General features: G+C 41.2%; 1 protein-coding gene across 3 annotated transcripts in view; it reads left to right on the top strand.

Annotated features, from left to right (window-relative positions):
• Nucleotides 1-20,882, top strand: part of BBX (BBX high mobility group box domain containing) — a 142,141-nt gene that overhangs the window by 40,128 nt on the left and 81,131 nt on the right. Inside the window, exon 1 of one of the 3 annotated variants that reach the window (XM_085319123.1) lies at nucleotides 20,707-20,727. The exons of the other annotated variants lie outside the window; for them this stretch is intronic. The gene's annotated coding sequence lies outside the window, so the exon portion shown is untranslated. Of the gene's footprint in view, nucleotides 1-20,706; nucleotides 20,728-20,882 lie in introns of those variants that run through there. 3 annotated transcript variants of the gene reach the window in all.

Below are 20,882 nucleotides of genomic sequence, written 5' to 3'. Positions count from 1 at the left end.
TAAAATTACACTCACTTTTTAATTTTGCAGAGCTTACCTGACTAGGGGTTTTGAACAGAGAATTGGTAAAACATTACATGTTTTTGAAGTTTAATTAGATTTTTATAGATAGTTGGTTTGCTGTTCCAGTTTGTTCTCTAATCAGTGGTCAAGACCACTGCTTAAACTGATGCCTCTCATGAAGAGGGCTGGTGAGAAGTAATGCAACTGTTTCTATTCACAGGTATGTTTAAGAAGCAGAGAACTTATATTTGCCCTTGATATTGGTCAAACTTGGGTAACTAGTAATTAAAGTGTGTGAGGGAAGATTAATGTGCCTGTCGCTCATCTTATGGAAATCATGGCTAGCAACATATCGGTCTTAAAACGTTGGCACTTCGGTTGAGGCTCCACTAGCGCACTGCCTCTTGTCAGTACCAGGCTACTCTGGGGGTTCAAAAAACATCCTGTGTGCCCTCCCAGCCTGCCTGCAGAAAGGAGTAGAGCTGCACGTATTCTTCACGGCCACTAGATGACTCTTTTAGCTTGCCGATGGATACGCTTTGGAGCTGAGAAAGGCTGTGGAAGGGAAGAGCTGGTGCCTTCAGGAGAGAGGAGTTCTTGGGCCTTGCTGAATGAGATGCACTAAAACTAATGAAGTATGCATTACTCAATTGAAGGAAGGATTAACGTGGATTTTAGTTTCAGAGTTGAAATACTTACAAAATAATATACCTCTAGAAATCAACAATTTGTGAGGTTTATTGAGAGGTACTTTGAAAGCATTTACAAAACAAAGGTCAAGACCTTACTAAGGTCAGAGTAGACTTACTGAGGCAATAGAAATGTGAAGTGGGTAAATCTGCAGGCTCTCTTACTTGTTAACTAGAAACTAGACTGCAAATATATCTGGTTTTATGTTGAGCTGTACTGTTACAACTCTAACTTTGCAAACTTTCAAACAAACCCTCCAAAGGGGCTTCTCACAACATAATGCTATCTTTGCATCTTGTTTGTATCTTACAAAGGGATGGATATGTTCAGCTAGACTGGAAAAAGTCTGAACAGACTAAACTGAGTTGGCCCTCTGAGTACACTGTGAAACCTGAAGAGAGTTTGTGGAAACTGCCTGCGCCTTAATTTCAATCTAGGATGCCCAGCAGCTGAAATAATCTTCCTGTCATGTAGAGACAGCCTAAATGATGCTTTGGTTTCGTAAACATCTATTTACCAATGCATGTACTAAGCACATGGTCACTTTATCAAGGTAATTAGAAGATGAGGTGGAATCATTCTTGTGCGCTATATGTTTTTCTGACATCCATTTTTGAGATGTAATAATGAATCATTAAATATGATAGTTCCTCTTGCAAAGTATGTGCAGAACAGACAATAATGCGTATGTCTGATTATTTTTTTCTATTTGTTTTCATCAGCCGAAAATCCCAGTGAGGTGAGACTTCACTCTGAACTATGTCTTGAACTATAAAGTTTTTATATTATTCTTTAAAGTTGTGATATTTGAGTGCTTCAGTGGTGATTGTAAGGGCTGTGCTTGTCCTGTTTTTAAACTAACTACAAATTAAGAATGGCATCTGCTGTTCAGAAAGCGTCAGGTGTACCAGCCTTTTCCTTTCTATCATGTGTGGAAGTTTTTAGCTAAAGTTTCTTTTCCTCTCCTGAATACTTAAGGCCTTGATTAAGTGCAAAATCCTTTCTGAATTAGCTTCCTAAAACTCAGATCCAGATTCTGGATTAATTTGACTATTTGCAGACCAGGAATAGTTCTTTTTTTTTGTGAAGCAGATGCCAGCCCTTTTGAAGGGCTATGTTTACCTACAAGTACATTGATGTTTAGCTCTTTGGACTCTGGTGTCATATGATATAAAAGCAGCTGTTGCAGGAGACCTTCAGTTACATACTTTTTGTATATGCATATTGTACATATGTACTACATAAAATATATAGTCATTTATTATATATGGACACACATCCTCTCTCTTTCTAGGACACATGCATATGTGCACAAATGTCGCCTCCGCCTAGAAACTCCATTTTTGGGGAATTTTGAAGTGTGAAAGCCCTTCTATGGCTATTTCATACAGGTCTAAAGTGAAGCTTTGTGATCTGTAATTTAAAAATAAACTAATGGTTTGTAAATGAAGTAGGACAAAACTGAAGAGAAATACTGAAATAAGGAAAACAATTTCTTGCTTTTGCTTATACAACTTAAATCTTTTCCATTCTCTTTGCTATTGCTGCCCCATTATGATGTTTGTTACTTTGCGTGTTCCATTTAATTTGCTCTCTGAGATTTCCTTATTTTTAAGTATTCACTTAAAGTCATAGCTCTGAAGAGCTTGCTTGCCTAGCTTAGTTGAAGGTTCATGGAGGACAATTCAGGGGCCAGGCTTGTCAGCTTGGGAGGAAGCTGGCCACCAAAACATCCATTGCTTCATCCCTTTAAACTTGATTTCAGGAAATTCAGTGCTTTAATATCTCACATGCAGCAAGAGAAATAAAACTGCTAGCAGTTGTGACTGGTAGCTGTTGTGCTGCTAGCTGTTGTGCTGCTGTATATTAGTATCTGTCTAGCAAAATGCCCCCCCCCCCCAAAAAAAAAAAAAAAAAAAAGAATCCTGTAGCTGGCATTAACTTCCTGCTTTTACAAGTGTTTTATTACTGGATTTGTGCTACTTTTCCTGCTTTGTCCGTGATCGCTGTAGATAGGAATAGAAGGCAGCACGCAGTACGGATCAAAGGGAGGCGAATGAGACGAATCGGGCCCCCGACACGCTTGAGCTAATCTGGCAGTGGAAGCGACTCGAGCAGCTTAGTTCTGTTCAGCACTGCGCGCAGGCCGAGGCGCTCGCATGCGCGCGCGCTCTCCGCGGCCGCTCCCCCTCGTGCCGGGCTCCTCGCCGGAGTCGCCTGGGCGCCGCGTGACGTGTCGGGATGCGTCCGTGCTACCGGCTGCGAGGGCAGCTGGCGTTTCGGGGGAGCTGCTTGGGCCGCTGCGGCGGTCGGCAGCACCGGCGGCAGCCGTGTGTTTTAATGTTCGACATCCTCTGCCAAGTGCCTGAATTGAATCAAACCGCAGCGCTGACAGCGCAGGGAGAAAAACCTGGATGAAGCAATGGCTTCCCTTGGCAAACCTTTGCTTACCTCATCCTTTTCCCTTGGTTATCATTTGTTACATGATGATAGAATAGTCGGGCATTTTTTGATACTTGTTTAATCCCTTACTGTAGAAATTTTTAGTATGCTCAGTTGGCTTATTTTATAAGTAAATACTGTGAATAACATTACCCAGGGAAGGAAGCACTGAGACTGCTTGAGTTTGGAATAGGCAGTCAATGGCAGTAGCACTGTGGGGTTTTGAGGGGAGGRGATGAAGGAGGTAGATTTTGTTTAATTAGCAGGTTATACAACAGTTTTACTCGCACAAGTTAGTGGATTTAGAGGCATGTTTAACTTTTTTTTCCTCTCTTTCTGTTGAAAAGGTAGGTCATTCTGTTATGTGTTCATGGTAATGGGCATCTTCTGGTCTCTCTGCACTGGATTATATTGTGCTAAAGTGCAGCAGGATGGATGTTGTTTGACTGTGGGTCTGAATGGGAATGGTGTGACTTGCATGATGTTGTACTTGTGCTTTGGGCCACCAGCATTATGTGAACGTACCTCAAAGTAACGTACATGGGAGAGGATGATGATTTGCAATCTTTTATCCCCTGTGCTCTTTCCACATCTCTCCCTTGCTTTCCCTCTCCCTCCAAAATAATAAACTAGCCTAATAAAAATGAGGGTAGTCTTCCTTCTTCTGTTTCTAAAATCACTATGCTGATATAATCTGTCTTACTCCTATTTGTTTCTCTCTCCATTAATTTTAGTGCTGAAAATAGTTACTAAAGCAGAAATCATCTCTTGGGTCATTTGCAACAATTATTTTTCCCTCAGATACAAACAATTTAATTCTGAACTAAGATTTTTATTGTAAAATTGAAATCCTATTGGAGAATTTCTTTGCAAATGTGTTAGCAGAAGCTTCCCCTTTTCACTTAGATACTGGATTAGATATCTGTAAACTGAAACTACATGTCTTGAAAGCTCTTAAAGCTTTAACTGAGCCTCCAAAAATTCAGGATTTTTTCATGCCTTAACCTGATGTCTAAAGGTCTAYACCTGTATGACTATCGGCATGTGCACAGATAACATTGCACTGGCACTTTCATGAAGTTTCTGACAACTGGAATCTTTCCCAGAGTCAGTTTTAGAAGTCAAATTTAATATCCTAGTGCCAATATTGACATAGTTCTAAAGAAAAGTGTATTCAGTGTTCATTCTGAAGCGCACATGGCTTCTGATGTGTGTCCAGAAAATTGTTTTGGTGTGGGTGGGATTTCTGTTGTATGAGGGCATGGAGATCCCTCTARAATTAGATTTCCTTGTCCTCCCACAACTGCTTTAAGATGAATGCTTCTTGTACTGCTTAGAATTGGATTTGGCATAAAAGCCTATTCCAGTGCATGGCATAGGAGCTCCCTTGACCACTGTGGGTTGCAACAGAAGTCTTCCCTGACCAGGGTGACCAAACTCCTACTGTCTTCCTTACTTACCCTTCCTGGCCTTCCAGCAGGTTCCCTGTTCTGGAAAGAGCCCTGGAATATTTAAACAACAGTTGTTGGCTTAAGCATTAATATCTCATTTTAGCAAGATACTGGTGCTAATTTCACCATTTATTGAGAAATCCTTTGAAGTCATTCATAAACTCAGTCTGGCTCCTTCACGGTGTAGTATTTACAGGCAGTCTGCAACTAAACATCTGTTTATGGGTTGTGCCACTGCATCTTGCAGGGCATGTTCCCTTTTTACATGTGTAGTAAGGAGAATAAAGAGCCTGTGTGTAATAAAACTTGGTTCTCTAATTGAGACTGCAGCTGAAATCCCACATGTTTAGTGCTGGAGACCTCAGCATAATGCCTCACATAAGCCAAACCACCAGCCAGCCCTTTTCCAGCTTATTTGCTGCAGCAGCAGCTGAAGCTTGTAAAGAGAGAAGAAGAGCTTATAGCAGAAGTTTTTTGCTACCTGAGATGGGCTGTAGCTGATCCTGTGCTGAAGTGGTATCCTGATAGAAGCCTGTTGATATGTATTCCAGATTTCTAAATTGCTGCCGTTACTTCTTCTCAAATGGAAATGAGCAGCAAAGTATACTTCAAATACAGCACTTTCTATTTATTTGAATATAATAGCCATTACGGCTATGTGATTGACAGWTCATCTCCATTTGTCTGCAAAAAGTAGAGGTTTCCTCATTAAGCGGTTTCTCTAAAGCTGGAAGAAGCCACTAACCCCTCAGGTTGTAACAGAGGGCAGAGCAAGTTCCATAGGTGTGGGTAGCACATACCTCCTAGGTGTTACGCATTTAAAAATGAACCAAAACAAGAACAACCAGCTCTGGATTTAAGATGCGTGGATTCTTTTGTGTATACACAAATCATGTGTACGCAAAAATTCTGTGGCCGTCCTTGGCGTTCTACTGTCAATGAGCCTTACTGCTAGAAAGGTGAATAATGAGCACAGTACTAATTGCGTTATATTGTTGTTATAACTTTATGTATATAATTTTTTTGCAACAACTGAGTCTTTCTGCAAATCCTTCTTAAATAATGGTGCCAATTACATAGGTAACGACACTCATTGTTATGCAAGAAACTAGTAAGTTATATTTATACTATGTTGTGGACTCTTTCTTCATCTCACAGATGTGTACCTATGCAGATGATGCACAGTAGTCAAATCCAACTGGAAGCTTGAATGATTTTATTAGTTCTAATTTCTTTCTTACCCTAGTATATGTACATGGATTGGAATGAGAAATTTGAGGGATTTGTCCAAAAAACATGAAAATTAACAGTCTTCATATTCAATTATTTTGTTTTCTGACAAAGTTTTCTATAAAACTGGCATTTTTTTGTTAAAGTCTTTAAATAAGAACTAATTATCTGTGGCCTTTCCCTCACTGCTGCAAAAGCAGTTTTAGCTGGCCAGTCTGCTGAGGTCTGTAACTGAATGATTACAAAGCTTTGGGGAATGAAGGAACATACCATGCTGTTCAGCAAATACTTATTCTACAAATACAGGTTAATGGTTAACTATGTGTAAGTCTGGAAATGATCATATAGCAATTATAGTTCATTATGAGGTGGCACAAGTGCATGGACATGTGTGAGGTCGTAAGAACACACTGTAACTTTGTGTTGTTAGGAAGAGGATTTGATTATTTTCACATCTTTGTAAGATGGAAATACAGTTCTTAAAATCACCAAAGGCAACATTTTTGGCTAAGAYTGGCATAAACATGCAGGCCTCTTCCATTAGTGAAGTTCAGTTTCAGTTATGTACATTAAAGAAAAATGTGATACATTGCCACTTCAAGTGGTAGCAACTTTGTCCAATTGTGTGCAGTTTATTCCCTGTACTTGGCCCAGGAGCAACACATGGAGCAAAGGTAGTTTCTTGTGATGCATTTTGGAACTATTTAGGAGCTTGTCACAGTTGAAGTGGCCTTTAGGCAACTTTAGCATACTAAGTTTTGGCTTCAGCGTATCTCTGGCCACTCACCAAGACGGGATACTTGGAGTTTACTGTGCTCCCCTGTAGCTCTCCTTYCCTTCTGGGAAGGCCTTTTATAGCYAGTTTTTCCTGCCTTTCTGCCTTCAAATAAGGGCTGTGGCAGAACAAAGAACTGGCTCTCCTGCTACTTTCTTTCAAGACAAAATGAATTTGTTATTCAGCCATCTGTCTTTCTCTTTTCTTAATTATTTTTTGGTTTGTACCTTCTGCTGAAAGTCAGATTCTGCAAACAAATTTGCAGTCATGACCACGATTTCTGTATACAGTTGATCTCACTAAAGCTATCCAAGGTCAACGGGAATACTGCAGCAAGTAAGGGCTTGAAGGCCATGGCGCTTAAGTCTTAATCTTGAGAGTATGTACACTTAGGCAGAACTTTTTGACAGAACCTTCCTTCTGCTCATTTCAGGGGCTACCTGTGTATTTAAAATGGAGCCCAAATGTAAGTGTTCATAAGCTGGCGACCACAGAACAGGGAGGCAGGGTAGCACTATGCTGATGCCAAGGGGGAGGTTTGTCTCCTTGTCCACAGGGCATTTATTAGCCAGTGAGATAACCTACCTGGCCTCCAGCAACTGCTGGAGAAGATGGGGATCTCCTGCTGGTGCTCAGRCACACCTGCCAGCMCCTTCTGGAGATCTTGKATACTCTAGGGCATCTCTGATGGCRCTGGAGGCTTATTTATACAGAATCACAATCCCACCCTGAATTAATTTATCTTTATTTCCTAGTGATGTAAGCTTAATTTAAGYAGCAAAATTGAGATGAAGATACTGTCTACTAGAGTTTAAAAAGGAGCTTTTCTAAAACTATTAAGAAAATTTTAAGAATTGCTTGGTGTTGTCAGGCTTGTGACCAAGCCACTGTGTCTGTCTCCCAAGGCAGTCATTACTGTTMTGGGTGGTTTTATTTAATAAATGGGGGATGCCTACAGTGTTCAAAGGCGTGTTGAAGAGTTGCGGGTCTGATGGATGATGGTGAATGAGATGGGCTGCCTGTGTATTTAGAGGGAATAAAAGCCTTGTCCTTCGGCCACTCAMACTGCTTCAGTTCTGTGTCTGCCTTCCACTCAGTTAATAGTATCATTTAAGAAACAGCTCTATGGTTTCTGTAAGTATCTTTTTTATTATTATTTTTTGGGGGGTAGGGGAGTAGGGAGTACTTACATAGATTCTTACAAGTATTTGTTTTAGTATGTAATTACGAATCTCTGAGGGGTCGCACAAAGCAGTTAGGACTGAAGGCATCAGCATTTCTTCAGAAGTAGTAAGATGATAGGGATTTTATTTTGCAAGCCTTCATAAGTTCCAGTTGCAGTTTCCATGTGCTCTGTAACTGACTGCTGGCTGTTAAGATGGAACGAAGTCTGAATGACTACCCATCATATTATTTACTGGATTTGTTTACAGCATAACAGGCTACTACTCCAGTAAATTTAAGGTGCTTCTTGTTGTATAGTGTGGAGATAGAAGTGTGATTTGGCAGTGGAGAACAATAATCCCTAGCTGCCCCCCGGTGGTCCTTGTTATTACCTGGTTGGGATTCTTTGCAGAGGAGTTGGAAGGCACCGTCCTGTGTTTTCCAGAAAGCTGGATTGAGCTGGAGATCTCASGTCCTGTCCACTTCCTGGCAGATTATTAGCACCTCTCTGAAGACCTCTGGCGCAGTGTCTGGTGTCTCACGTGGCCTCTTGATTTTTTATGGGAAAAGCTGCTTATGGCCAGTAGCACTAAACATAGCATAAAATTTCCCTAATTAAGRTCCTGAGTTTGAGGAAAGCTGTAGAGTGGTTTCTGCTGAGAGGATAATTTTTCTTCAGGATTCCCATAGAGCATTTTTTTTTTCCATGTAGCCCTGCTAAAGTTATCTCCCAAAGGCTGGGTGCCATTTCTGACCGGGGTTAAATTACTTGTCYAAGTAGAGCTATTTTCAGGAAATCCAGAAGAAGCCCTAACCGGGCAAATGGAGGAACCTGGCTTCTTGCCAGGAACTTCTCCCCTTGACCCACAGTAAGAGGATGTTCCCATCGCAGCATGTCTGTTCTTTACACCCTAATTTGTGAGGGATGCCCTGAAAACTGTGTATATTTAGTTATTACTACATCTTCTGCATAATTTTCATAGATTTGAGGGAGGAAAGAGTTGAATACAAGTGCATGCAGACCTGCGTAAGAATATCAGATTAGAGCGTATAGCAAACTAATATGTTTGTGGCAAGTTGATATAATCTGTCTGTAAAACCTAGCAACATAGTATAGTTTTAATGCTGGATCTTTGAGATGAAAGAGGAGAAACTTAACTAAGATTATTGCTTAACCTTAAACAGCATTGTACTAAAGTCTTGTATGTTTGATTTTAAAATACATCTTTGTGGACTTTTGATCATATTTTCAATATCTCATTTCCTTGATTTTAAATACAGTGCCTTCCATTTTGAGACAAAAACTGATTGGAGAGGAGTAGTGAAGAAATTGCTTTCCTTGGAATTAGTTTTGGATCAGCAATCTAATTCAACTGTTAATCCATAGTAAGATAATTGGCTTCATCAAAGTCAATAAATTGGTATATGTTTGGGAAAGTATCTTGTACTTTTCTGACCATTTACCGTGATTGTAACATTTTTGTATGTTGGTTTTTCACACTTTTTTCCTTATTATCACTTCTATAGGAAGGCTATCCAAATAAAACTGAGTGATAGCTGTTAGGGCAAAATCTATAAGATTTTATTTTTAAACACATGGAARTGGGAAATAAGAGACTACAAAGCTGTTGCCTGATACTGGAACAGCATATTGGGGCAAAATAATGCCATAATGCTAAATTGCAGGTGTGTGKGTGTRTGCATATATATACATATATGTATGTGTATTTTTTTATAAATGTATTTTTTAAAACTATCTGGGCTCACTTTTTAGACTGTCTTATAATTTTATTCTTCACAAGATATGAAAATAGAAGCACTGACTCCAGTTGATCTTTGAAACTGCCAGTTTCGAAGTAGRGAAGGGTATTTTACTGTAAGGAATAATTTATTGCATTATTGTCTCCGTTCTTTTGCTGCAAGATTTTTTTGAGTGAGAGAATATAACARTTTTTTGAATGCTTCCTTTTTTCCCCCATGCATCATCATATGGTATTCAGTAGTGTTCTGTAGCATTAAAAGGAATTAATATAGACTTATAATTTTTATGCTCACTGTACTATTCTCTAGTCTTTTATAAAGAAGCTCTAATTTTTTAATACGAAAGTCTGCCAGATGACTTCAAAACAATAGAGAAGATTTTATCATTAGCTTTATTTCTGTCTTACTGTCTTACTGTTATGAGGACGTTTTCATGCTTTTCCAATTTGTTTTAGGTATGAARAGAGAACTGAATAGGGATAAAGATCCTGTTGAGCTGAACACAGAACAAACGAGTCTCTAAAGATAAATTTTGCTCCCAACCACTAATCATCCAGTGTCTCAATTATCTTATTAAATGGAATGGTAATTATTACAAGACATAGAAATTTGCAGAAGTTTTGCACACCTGTCAGTCTGCCCGTTCCACCAAGACACTTCTGCAAAATTAGAAATTTCTCTTGAAACTCTCTAGTTTGTTGTCTCAGGAAGAAGGCCCATAAGAGATGAAACAGGGAGCTGAGGAATTCCATTAAGTTCAACTTTATCATATTAAAAAAAAAAAAAAAGCTCTATAGGTTGTAGTCTTTAAGAGTTTGTGACAAATACATTGAATCTATAAGTTCAGAGAATGRTAAGAACTTTCCTTGCTTGTCCTCTTGGCAAACGTGGCTTGGCATGTGGAATTTAATTGGGTGATTCTGGAGGATGTTGTTGTGTTTAATAATGTTAGTCTTAGGCCTGATTCTGTCTTGTCTTGCAGCTCTATTAAGCTGTTRGATTGAGTGTGGGAGAAAGGGAAGTGGTGTCACATGTACAGAAACTGGTCCTGCAGACCAAACTTGGCTGGTGACTTGGATAACACAGGACTGAGACAACTGTCTGTTTATCCTCCTTTAGCTCTGTTGACTCCGCAATAGTAGTAGGACTAAGAACTAATAAAACTCTTCCTGTCATTACAAAGAGCACTGACAGAAATTATCTGCTGAGTCAGAAAATACAATTTTTCCATAGCTCTGTTTAGGAGTACCTGTTTAGGAAAAAATGTGTTTTAGTCCTAATGTAATTTCGTGCAGTTTGACTTTCTCCATTTTGTACAGTAAACACTGGTCTGGCAATGCAAAGGTGTAAATTGGGGCAGTCCAGTTAAAATGTGTGCAGTTAAAGCAATCCAGAGGTGATTTTGAAATAAGAATTATTCAGAGTAATGAGAAAGTGTGTGTGTGTGTGTGTGTGTGTGTGTGTGTATGTATGTAGGTAGGTACACGTGCATGCTGGAATTGAAATGTCCCTAGTTACTGCTGTTTGCAGAACTAATAAGACAGCAGTGTGTTGATTTCATACCGTGTAGGTTGCTGTTCTGTGTAGGAGAGCCAGACAAAAGACAGAGTTACTGAATGCCACCTTTGCTTCAATCTTTATTGCTAAGACCAGCTCTCAGGAATCTCAGACCCTGGAGACCAGGGAGAAAGTCTGGAGAAAGGAAGACTTCCTCTTGGTTGAGGAGGATCAGGTCAGAGATCATTTAGGCAAACCTGGCTTCCATAAGTCCATGGGTCCTGATGGGATGCACCCACGAGAGCTGAGGAAGCTGGTGGATGTTATTGGTAGACTACTCTTAATCATCTTTGAAAGAGCATAGAGAACTGGAGAAGTACATGAAGACTGGAAGAAAGCCAGTGTCACTCCAGTCTTTGAAAAGGGCAAGAAGTAGGACCCAGGAAACTACAGGCTSGTCAGCCTCACCTCCATCCCTGGATGGATGGGCATCCATCATCCTGAATGTCATCTCTAAACATGCGAAGGGTAGGAAGATGATCAACAGCARTGAGCACAGATTCACCAAGGGGAAGTCATGGTTAACCAATCTGATGGCCTGTGACTGGCTGGGTAGATGAGGGGAAAGCAGCAGATGTTGTCTATCTTGACTTCAGTAAGGCTTTCAGCGCTATCTTCTTGTAGCATCTTTATAGGCAGGCTCAGCAAGTGTGGGTTAGATGAGTGGATAGTGAGGTGGATTGAGAACTGGCTTAAAGGTAGAGTTCAGAGGGTTGTGCTCAATGGGACAGAGTCTAGTTGGAGGCCTGTAGCCTAGCAGTGATCCCCAGGGCCCGGTACTGGGTCCAGTCTTATTCAACTTATTTGTCAATGACCTTAATGAAGGATAGAGTGCCTCCTCAGCAAGTTTGCTGAGGATACCAAGCTGGGAGGAGTGGCTGATACACCAGAAGGCTGTGCTKCCATTCAGAGAGATGTGGACAGGCTGGAGAGCTGGTGTGGAGAGGAACCTCATGAGGTTCAACAAGGGCAAGTGCAGGGACCTGTACCTAGGGAAAAATAACCTTAGGCACCAGTACAAGCTGGGGGCTGACCTTCTGGAGATCACCTCTGCAGAGAAGGACCTGGGAGTGCTGGTGGATGACAGGCTGACCATGGGCAGCAATGTGCCCTTGTGGCCAAGAAGGCCAATGGTATGCTGGGGTGCATTAGGAAGAGCATTGCCAGCAAGTCGAGGGAGRTATCTACTCAGCCCTGGTGAGATTACATCTCRAGTACTGCATCCAGTTCTGGGCTCCCCAATGCAAGAGAGACATGGAGSTACTGGAGAGAGTCCAGCGTAGGCTACARAGGTGATTAGGGGACTGGAGCCTCTCTGATGARGAGAGCCTGTGAGAACTGGGCCTGTTTAGCCTGGAGAAGAGAAGACTAAGAGGGGATCTTATCAGGGAGAATGTCAAGAAGATGAGGCCAGAGTCTTTTCAGCGGTGCCCAGTGACAGGATGAGAGGCAATGGGCACAAACTGAAACAAAGGAAATTCCACCTGACCATGAGGAAAAAACTTAACTGTTGAGGGTATATGAACACTAGCACAGGTTGCACACAGAGGTTGTRGAGTCTCCTTCCTTGGAGATATTCAAAAGACATCCGGACAGTGTTCACTGTAGCTCACCACTTTCCTGTAAGAGTCATATTTTTTTGTTTGTTGGCTTCCTCTTACGAACAGTATGGCTTCCATGGTGCACAAGAAAAACTTGTTTTCTTCTGGTGAAACCAGTCTGACTTAGTTATTAGGCTCCACTGGTTAACTTAGCTCTATGATGTGAATCCAGTCTTTTTTATATACTTTTTTTTTTGTCTGTCCCACCTCTGTCATCCACCCACCCACAAACAGGAAACATCAATTTCAAGTAATTTAACTCAAAAAAAAAAAAAAAAACTTTAATATCACTCAGTTTACATATTTTGGACACTAGAGGGCAGACTTGTACTTTAAGTTAGTAACTGCAAATTAAAATAAGATGCAAAAATGTAAAAATAGAGACCTAATGAAAAATCAACATTTTTGATGCAATTGCTTTTTTAATGAAGCAAATAGAAAAGTAAATATTTTCATTTTAGTTAAAGATGTTTCATCAAAACAAGATCATTTTTCAGAGGGGAACATAAAGAAGAAAATAAAGTTCATTAAGGATTTAATTGTGGCTGTGTTCTATAAATTGTTTCAATGCACCAAAATCTGCTTGCTCTGATTCAAATGAAAGAACATTGATAGAACTGGCAGGCAAGTTTGATTCCTTTCTCTTTCCTTATTTGCTTGTACATCACCGTATAGAAACTATATATATGCATATATTCTATACTCAGTGTCTACTGATTACCCTGAAGTTTGATATCAATGAACCAACCAAACAATATAGTTAAAAGAAGAGTCACCTGACACTTTGGGCCAAAATCACTGTTACCACTTTTTGTCCCTATTTCTTTTCCCAGTGCTAAGTTTTACGTATAGTTCTGCCATTCAGTTTGGGAAACATTTTGCACTAGCGTAAGAGAGAACATGTATCAACTGAAAATAAAGCCAAGCRTAGCCATTTTAAGGTACGACATGTAGAAACTGTCTTACAGTTAACCACTTTAATAATTTTTCTTTCATTTGATCATTTCTTGCTTTCATCTCAGTGACACTGAGGTGAATGAAATGCAACTCTTCCAGTCTTTTAATTCCCGCACTCGCTCACTGTCTTGGCTGCACTTCCCTCTTTGTCCTTCAATACGCTAGAAAAATACAGTGATTGAATTAATTTGCTCAATACCGTCTCGTGGATCATAGACGTAACTCTGATTTATTGCTTGTTATCTCAAATTGGAGAAAAAAAAAAAGTAGAACAAGTGTCTGGGATGTGCCTGTATGATGCTGGAATGTTCATTTAGCAAATGTGTTAGAAAAGCAGCAAGCTGATSAGTTGATGGAGACACTGAGTGTGCTGATACCTGGCATGAGGATGCCAGTGAGGAGAATTATCAGCTATTTTTGATTAAAAATTGATTTTCTTGCACAAAAATTTAAAAAATATTCTTCAAATAGATACTGCAGTTAACATGAAACTTGTAGAAGGAACTGATATCTAATGGCTGGTTTCAGCTACTAAAAGTCATATTTAAAAGTCCTTGCTTAAAATAAAACTGTAATGTTTTCATTAAAAAAAAAAAAAAAAGTACAAGTCCTAGAGCTTCAGAAACTGAGATGACACTAAACAATTCATGACGATTTTTATTTGGAATCATAGTTGTTGACCCAGTCCCATTTTCTTAGGATCTTCTCTTCCTATAAGATGTTTTCTGTGTAAGATTGCATCTTTTACTTAACTTAGCAGTAGTATATTCTGACCCAAACAAACTCCCAAACAAACTTAAGTGTAGGTGAGAACAACTCACCTACAACTACCAGCTGAAATGCCTTTTGTTTTGTTTTTTCCCCGAGTACAGTCTGTCTTGGTGCSTTTTCACTTTTGGCTCTTCTCTTGCTCAGGCTGGTACGCATCCCCCTGCGTGGGGCCTGAGGAAAGAGCAATGGCCTCCGTCAGGCACAGGCGTGTACCTCTCTAGCCCCGCAGAGCCCTGTTTGGGGGCGCAGTGTTCAGCAGAGCCAAGCAAAGCACGTGCATGTTACTCATGCGCAGAATTTAAACGCAGTAAGGTTTCTTCCTTTTGTTGCGAATAGCTTTCAAAAGCATCTGTTTTTCTGCCTTTCTTGCTTGGCTGAATAATTCTTGCAGCTTGGACAAATAGGCACTAAATTTGCATGGCTCATTGATTATTTAAAGGCTAAAATGTGTAACAGTTAAGAATAATAGTAAAGAATATATTTATTAACCGTTAATAACTGTAACAGTTAAGAATATATTCAAATGAGAGACATTTTTTTTGACCTCCTCCCATTTACAAGCATGCTCCCAATTGCCTGAAACAATGGCAAGTACAACATATTGAGGTTGAGATAATGATATTTCAAGGTGATAATACGCCTCCCAGGCAGCATGCTGCATTGTGCTTGGCTGATAAGAGCTGCAGCATGTGTTTCTTAAGAGGTCAGAAGTTGGAAGAAGTTATCACAATGATACCTTCCTTGAATGAATACTTGAGAAATCGCGTAGGGTTTTCAAGCCTAATTGACACTTTCATTTCAGGTTGTCTTTTCTATGTCTCTTTGTCTCCCTTTCTACCTCTTTTTTCTTTTCTTTTCTTTTCTTTTTTTAGTTTTCTTCTGTGGTTCCCTGGACTGCTGAGCTCTTTCTGCTTTTCAGATGGCATTGCTCAGTGCCTTGCTCTGTCTGCCCCCTCGCTGCCTATGAGAAGCTAGGTAAATGCCTCCCTCCACCTTACTGAGGACTTCATTTTAATGTTTTATTTAATTTGTTTTTCTGGTTTTCCTGATTACTTTCTAAGCAATTAGGAAACTGAGTGAATCAGGGCTGAAAATGTAAGAACAGTTTCTTTTCTTGCTCACTTAATGCACCTTTAAGAAGTGGAGCTCAGGGAAGCAACCAATATTATTATAATCAGCTATGCTGAGATTATCAAATTATTAATCTTAGATTGCACTAAACACTTCATACTTTAGGTAAGTATTTTTTTCAGTGCAAAATATATTAGATTACAGATGACACTGATGATTCAGAGCTGTTGGTGATACATGACTTTCTTGCAATGCTTAAAGAATAAGAGAATTGGTTAAATTGAATTAAAATTTGCCTTGTCCTAGTTGAAACAGTTATCTATTTATAGTTCCCAGATGCTTTTTATTATTTTCTTTTACTATTWATATGATATATTTGATACAGAATGCACATCAGATACTGCCTGCAGTGCCAAGATGCTGGAGATGTTTTAGGTTGGGGAGTAGGATGCTAAAATGAACAGATCTGTTAGATGTATTGGAATTAGACTGACACACCTTCAGGTTGTGTTATCCCAGGCTTTAGAAAGATGTGAGTCCTGGGATTGCTAATGTGTAAAATTACCTTTAATGACCCTTAACCTCCTGGGCATGCTCATCAGACATCAGTGCAACTTTAGGCTTGCTTTTATTTGCCTTCCACATTCAGTGGGACCAGGAAAGTTGTAACGAGGATTCCCAAACTTGATTTGCCTCTATAATGCTAGCAGTAAAAAGAATAGTTGAAAGCAGCATCAAAATTTTCAAAAATGGGTACTGACTCAGCACCTGCTTCTGGTACTTCTGGGGGAATGTAGCACCATTCCCTCCTTCACAGCCCCTGCCCAGCTCTGCTCTGTCTCCTGCCTGCTTGGACTGGAGATCCCCTCCATAGCTACCTTATTGCCTGTTCAGGGATCTCCCCTGATCCAGACAAAGCTCTGAGCTACTGGCCCAAGGGTTGGTTGGTTGCTACTAATGAGATCTGGTGAGTGATGCTGTCTGATAGGCAGGTGCCTGCCCAAAACACCGGGTGTTGTGCCTGCTTGGGTGCTCAACAGCAGCTCTTACGGTGCCCTGCAGCATCTCCTTGCTTGTTTCCCTCCCAATGGGCAGTTTTACTCCTGTGCATCTCCCTGCGCTTGATAGCCTCAGTGCTGCTGGGCAAGTACTGGTTTTGCAGGTTATATAAGTAGCTCCAGAAGGGTAATTGAGAGCTGTTGGTGTTTCCAGAAACTGTTGCATCGCAGTAGTGGTGTGCACTGCAGTTCATGACTCTGCTTTGTCATGGTTACGCTCAACCTTGTGGCCTGTCAACCACCCATTTTCTCTGCCAGATTGGAAGCCTTCCGCAGGCTTGGGAAAGACTGCGAGGCAAAGAGATTGGTCGCTTTAGTTCAGAGTGCTCTGATAGAGCCTAAGAACTTGCATAAGGGAAATACCACTGCTTTTTTCAAATACGCTTTCTCAGCCACATTTGTAAGCTTGTCCAAGCTATATAGGCATTCACATGAAAGTAACATCTCTTTGTACGGGTTATGTTGGGAATCAAGTTCTGGGTCTTGTGCCAAGCCTTGTCTCAATTGGAAATTTTCTTGTGTGACTATTTTATTTACTTGGGGGGGGTACAAGCTGAATTAACTTTAAAAAATATTTTTTTCCTTTTAAAATTGGATATCCATAGTATCATCAGGTCAGCCTTTTTAGTCCTCAGCCTGCTCCCCTTAAAAGGAAATTTGCAGAGAACAAAAACGAAAATTTTGTTTGAAACTTGGGATAAACCCATTCTCTTCTAGGTATTATCTCCTCTTTTCATCTAGGGTGGAAGAAGTGGCAACAACCTGTCCTAATTCTGCTGGATGCACGGAGATATCAGTAGGTCATGTTAGTAAGATCAGATGCCTGTGCGTTATTTTCTTAGAATGAAATTCTCTTTAAGAGTTATCAGACAAGACTTGGGATCAGTTGAAAGGTGATGGAGAAGAGCATTTTTCATAGTTTAGACTTCTGCCTTGTTTCACTCTGGGTTTGATTTTCAGCTAAAGGCTATTGTGGATAAGTCCCTGAAGGGTGGTGGTGGGTGGGGGAGTTTCCTTGCTTTTTTATAATTTTATAAATAGTATTTATGATAAACTTGTAATTTCATAATTCTGAGCTGCGGTATGAATATTGATCATATGATATGCTATTATCCTGGCTATTTGGGGGGGGGATTTCTAGCCTTTTTTTTTTTTTTTTTTTTTTTTTTTTTTTTTTTTTTTTTTTTTTTTTGAAGGTTAGGTACTGTTTCGTGTAGGTTTCTGTATCAAAGACTGGCGGGCATCAGGTATTTTTTATGTGAGGGCCTCAGAGCGGGGATTATGTTGCTGGAGTGCTTGCAAAAGACCACATGCACCGAGCAAAATAGTGATAAACAGACAACTTGGCTGCTGGGCGACCCCCTCCTGAACCACCTTTACCCCGCAGGGTCTGTTGGAGCAGTGGGTCTGGCCGAGCCAGTAAGTGGGGCCGCCCCTGGTTAAAGCTGGGGCCTTTGAAGTTGTAGCGATGCACTGGCAGGTTTGCTCGAAGCGCCCGGTGAGCGGCGTCGTGGCGACGGCTGTTGTCAGTTTCTGGCATTATTCGTGTCTCCGGGGCGCTTTTGTTGGGGTTCTGGGTTGCCGTGGGGCTTCCCGAGTTCTGGTCTGTTGGCTGGGGCGCCCTGCGTGGGCTGCAGCACCTCCCGGCCCCTCGGCTGGGACGCCCCTCGCCGGCCCTTGCCGCTCCTCTGGGGGCGGGCTAGGTTGCAAAGCCTTTGAGGGCTTCTGGCGCTGGCTTCCCGGCGGTGGTCGCCTTTCAGCCGGGAGGTCGTGGCGGGAGGCAGGTGGGTAAACTTTTCTCCTGTCGAAACAGGAGCGGTTGTTGGTGAAGTTTTGGTGGCAAAGACCTCATTTTCAGCGCCGGGCAGCGAATCGAGGTAGTTCAGTTGGAAAAGGTGGCCTTGCTGGGGTTTTATCCTGCGGCTGAAGGACAGGTAACGGGAAACGGGAACACTGTGGTGATAACTGGGTAGTGATAAAGTGGCAGCATCTGATGCTGTCTCAGTCTTTGGGAAGATGCTTGCTTGCCCGTTTCCCTCTACCCTGACATAACTGCACCTGTTACGTCTAGTTAAGTTCAGGTTTAGACGAATCTGTAGTGAATCCAGATTGCGCTGCTTCCTCCGTGAGGAAGCCGAGGTGCGAGGGGCCCTCGTCTCACCCCAGACAGCCCTCATCCGCTGTTGACTCCCTGCAGCAGCTTTGCCGCCTTGGGGCGGGTTGGGTAAGGGGTGTTTGGCCAGCATCTGGCTCAACGTATCTGAGCTTTTAACAGCCTGAACAAACGTGTTCGGTCACGCCACCGAGTGGCAGAAGCGTATCTTGGACTTTGCCTGGGATGGGATGGCCGTAGGTTACTGCTGTGGCCAAACCACTGCAGGTGTTCGGTGTTTAACCRCCTGCCTGGTGGGGCACGCACAGCTTGAGGGACCTCGCATCCGTGGGTTTTGTGGACAGAGAGACCTGTGCGTTGTCACCACGGTCTCCGGGATACCGGCGCCGGGCGGGTGCAGCCCTCCGGCTCTCACTCCCTGCTTCCCTCTCATGCGCGCTCTCTCTGTTTCTCCCTTGCCTCCTCTCCCCAGTAAAAGTTCTCTTCCCTGTTCTTGGAAATATATACGTACATTAAAATCAAAATCAAAAAGTCGTAGGTGCCAAACTATATCTCRACTTCTCCAGTTTCAATGTTATTTCACTGTGTGTGTAATATAGCAAGATAGACTTTTTTGTTAACACTTTTTTACTTTTTCCAGTGAGGCCATTTAAAAACAATCTCTGTATTCCGTTAGGCTGTTATTGTGCAAAACAGTAAAAACTACATTAGAATTTTATCAAGGCGGAGTTTGAAAAACAACAGATGTCAGTTTTTCTTCACCGAATACCCACCCAGGCAGCTAATGTGTACAGGATGCTTAGTCGTATTGTGGATAAAACAAAATACAATATTGAAAAACTGGAATGTTTTTATTCTGTGCTCTCCCATTAGGACATCTTTAGCTTTGCTGTGGACTGTACATGATGGAAAGATGTTACTAAGCTTAGTAGCCAGTTTGTTTTTCATTTTTTCTGGATCTTTTTTCTCCTTCAAGAAGACTTGATTTCCATASACTAGGGTAGATAGGAAGCCTTTATCTGAATTATGAAACAAGCTTTTCCGTGCAGCAGGGAAAGCACAGTCTCAAACTTTCCRAACATGGTTAGGGAAATCTTTTAAAAACATGAGTGACCTGTAGTCACTCAAGAAATCAACCAGTAACAAATTGTATATCTGTGTATTCCCATCTCTCATACATGCTGGTMAAAATTACTTTTGAATCCACAGTTGGTTTAATCTTACCTATTTTATGGAATTTCCCTAATAACAGAGATCGTAGGATTTCCTTAGCAAAACAAAGCAGAAAAAACAATAAAACCTGGGTTTTTTTGGTTGATCYCTTATCTCCTCTCCAGAGAGAGAAGTTTTTTTGGTACGGTAATTATTGCAGATGCAGTTAGTCTGTAACTTTTATGCAAAGATTCTGTTCTCTTTTTATAAATARCAAGGGAAAAAATAATTACTTTAATGTGCAATCTTTGTAATGAACAAGGGATGTTTTYTCAGACAGGATACTTCTTACTAAAGATGTTTTTGTCTGCAATTTAAGATGAAGACCTAAYGGCACTGTACATCATCTTAAAACCATAAATAAAGGAGAACTTCAGGACCTTCTCTTTCGGCTRCAGTCTACCTGGGTACAAGCAGGTGTTTGATGTACTTGATGTGCTGGTACTTGCACAACAATAAATTATGATGGTGTGTATTACAAAAAGATCATCTCCAAAGTGTGCTCTCAACTACATCTGATGTTCTTTTCCCCTTCCATCATCAATATTACAGAAAACACCAAAATAATAACAGTACAATAATTTTTAGGAGTTGTTTATTTCCTTAGTGGTTGTCCAACCCMTTCTCTCTAATGATTTAGACTGTTTATTTTGTAGTCAGTTTGCCTCTGTTGCCGACGTGAGTCTTCCAGGCGAGAAAGTGTGCCAAAGTCCTAGCTGTAAAGGGGTGAAGAGGAAGCCATCTGTGGAAGCGCAGCTCGCCGCGTTGTGTGGCGCGGCTGGGCCGCTGCGCATCCCCGTGCCTCTGCCCCGCTTTGAAGTAGCGACAGTGAGCTCGAGCAAATTCACTGCTGCCATTTGGGGTGATAACGGTAAGAAGGGGAATGAGGTATGTAGCTAAAARGGGAACCTGCACCGTAGCTATTGCAGGACCTGAGGTTAATCCTGCAGCTCCAAACGCGTGTCTGCAATCCTGCAGCTCCAAGCGTGCGTCTGCCCTGCCGCACTGGTTGCCCTGCTTGGGTGT

The sequence above is a fragment of the Rhea americana genome, unplaced genomic scaffold, assembly GCF_003343005.1.
Source record: "Rhea americana isolate MKP2758 unplaced genomic scaffold, rheAme1 scaffold_118, whole genome shotgun sequence".
NCBI classification, from domain to species: Eukaryota; Metazoa; Chordata; class Aves; order Rheiformes; family Rheidae; genus Rhea; species Rhea americana.
This window is presented reverse-complemented; position numbering and strand designations above follow the sequence as displayed.